The sequence below is a fragment of the Manacus vitellinus genome, unplaced genomic scaffold, assembly GCF_001715985.3.
Source record: "Manacus vitellinus isolate BGI_N305 unplaced genomic scaffold, ASM171598v3 ctg7180002428366_pilon, whole genome shotgun sequence".
Lineage (NCBI taxonomy): Eukaryota > Metazoa > Chordata > Aves > Passeriformes > Pipridae > Manacus > Manacus vitellinus.
This window is the reverse complement of record NW_021937729.1, coordinates 38,698-41,325: the sequence shown is the minus strand read 5'-3', so window position 1 is coordinate 41,325 and position 2,628 is coordinate 38,698. Positions and strand designations below refer to the sequence as shown.

The 2,628-nt window shown below is 51.9% G+C and overlaps 1 non-coding gene across 1 annotated transcript; it reads left to right on the top strand.

The window, feature by feature from the left end:
• Positions 1-1,970: 1,970 nt before the first annotated feature.
• TRNAK-CUU lies at positions 1,971-2,043 on the top strand. The gene has a single exon. It is a non-coding gene; the product is annotated as a tRNA-Lys (tRNA).
• Positions 2,044-2,628: the final 585 nt, after the last annotated feature.

Below are 2,628 nucleotides of genomic sequence, written 5' to 3'. Positions count from 1 at the left end.
TTTCGTAACCTGGGTGATCGGCGCGGAGGGAGAGGCTCACCGTTGATGTTCGTGAGGGATCGGCAGCTGGAGGTCCAGTGCCGTCCCTTCCCGCACCTACGACACAAGGTTTTGGGTAAGTCGGGTGTGGATTGAGACAATTGGGGACAATGTTTTTTAAAGTGTCCCTTCTCCCCGCACTCAAAGCAATGGTTAGGACCAGAAAATGCGGCAGCCAAAAGACGTGCTTTATGGGAGTTCGATCCTATATTTTTACACGCTTCTATCATCTCTAGTAGAGTGGGATCTTTCAAAAGCTTAAGTGCTTTCTGGCAGTCCTCGTTAGCCTTTTCGATGACCAATTTATTAAATAGAATTTCTTGGCATTCTTTTTGAGGAACTTGCCGGGACAAGTCAGGGGACATTCCTGACACCCTCACCCAACACCTCATCCCTGTAATTTAAACTAAGAAAGGAGGAATAACATCTGGAAGTGTTGAGAAACCCGATTAACATCATGGGACTCACACTCTCTACCTCCCAGAAATTCGTTTACCGCCGTCTCAAAGACTTTGTAACAGAGCACGGTCACCCGCTTGATAAGAAATCAGCGAAAGCTCTCGCCAGATGGCTTGACCGCAATGGTCACCAAGTTAGCGATAATACGTCATTTGATAAGTGGCAAGCCATCGGGTTCCAGCTATGGCGGGAGAGCGGCAAGGGTGACCGGCTCGCTAAGGAGGCGCTTATAGCCTGGAGGCTTGTTCTGATGGTGCTTCAGCACCAGATGATGAGCAAGAACATCAGCAGTAACATCCAAGGTGCTGAATCCTCCAAGTTGATAGAAGAAAATAAACCAAGTGCAGAGAAGGACATAGAAAACACGGACAAGGACACTAAGAGTACTGGCACTGACACCTTCCACTCAGACAAGGACACTGCAAGTTTCCATCAAAATAGAGGGAGGGAAAAGAAGGACATCAGCTGTACTACACAAGATGGCGGGTGGGAGACGGACAGCGAGTCCCAAGATGGCGGGAAGGTGCGAAGAAGAGGATCGCGGTGATTTCGAAATGGCGTCGAGGAGGCGGGGCCCCGGGTTTCGTGGGAAAAATCGACGTGGGAAAAGCGGAGGCGGGCTCTTGTAATTCCACCCACAGCGCCGCCTGCACGCACGGAGCCCCTCCCCAGACTCGCTTTCTTCTACACCCACCTCCACCACTCCAGTCTCCTCCCCAGAGCCATCTCCCTCCCGGAAACCACGGGGTGCAGTGGGCGGGGCAAGGGTAAAGGTCCAGGTCAACATCCGCCAAGATGGCCGCACCCATAAGGCCCAGGCCACCGAGGCCTACCCCGCCTGCCGGCACCCTCACTCCGATTGTCACTGGGCGCCGTACTCCCCGGAAGAGCCATCTGCCGCTCCGGATATCTGGAGAACCTTCCGGGAGGAGGTGGCATGCGCCAAAGACACGGAGTTTTTACGGGCTTTTCCCGTATACTATGACGAGGGTAAAGCACCCGAATGGCGTCCAATTTCGTACCCCATGCTGAAATATATAAAGAAAGCCATTGTGGAGTACGGGTTGGGCACCCCCTTTACCCTGGGGCTACTTGAATCCTTTTTCTTGGCTTATACATTAATTCCATTTGACATAAGGGCAGTGATGGGAGGATTGTTAACAACCGTACAAGCCTCTGTTTTTGAGGCGGAGTGGAGAAAGCAAGTAGTAACCTTTGTGAACGACCGAATGGAGAGGAGAGGTATCCCCCCACTGCAAACCATAGACGTGCTTTATGGTGAGGGAGATTACGCTCGTAGAGGGGATCAAGCACGACTGGATCCTAAATTGCTAGACGTATCTAAAGAATTGGCATTAGAGGCCGTAAAGAAGGTGGCCGACGCTTATGTGCCGACCCCCTCCTTTACAATGATTAATGAGGGCCCGAAAGAACAATTTACAGATTTCATAACTGGGCTGAAAGAGGCTATTGCCCGGCTAGCTCAGTCGGTAGAGCATGAGACTCTTAATCTCAGGGTCGTGGGTTCGAGCCCCACGTTGGGCGCCACATGCCATGACCTGCGGGGCAAAGGAATGGGGACGCGGCACTGCAAAAAGGGTTCGGGACACAGCAGAGGTCCCGTGAAGCAATGCTGATTTTATTGGGGGTAACAGTAACTTATATAGGGCAGGTTCAAGGGTGGAGTTTGGACTAGGGAGGAGCATAAGACTGACAACTCAGGGATGAACGTGATTGGGTAACCGGGCAAGGAGGGGAGGAGTTTTGATGTAACCGGGGTTGTAAATTCTGCGCCATGCTTGAAATTGTTCCCACTCAGCTTTATGTTCTCCAACACTGGGCAGGCTGGGAATTGAGTGGAACCATGGAAAAACCCCTTGTCAGAGAGAAAATTGGGTGACCCGAGTGCTGGATGCTTTTAGGAAAGAGATCTGAACATTTCTTGAAGATTGGAGGGGGGTGACTTTTTTATTCTTGACCTTTCCAGTTCTCCATTTGGGGGCAGGATGTCCTCTGGGCCAATGTTTTGTTCCCTTTGCAGTGAGTGCAGCCTCAGAGGGCTGAGCCCTCTCTGGCTGGGCTTGGCCTCTCCTGCAGAGACTCAGGCCTGGCTGGGCTGCCCCAGGCAGA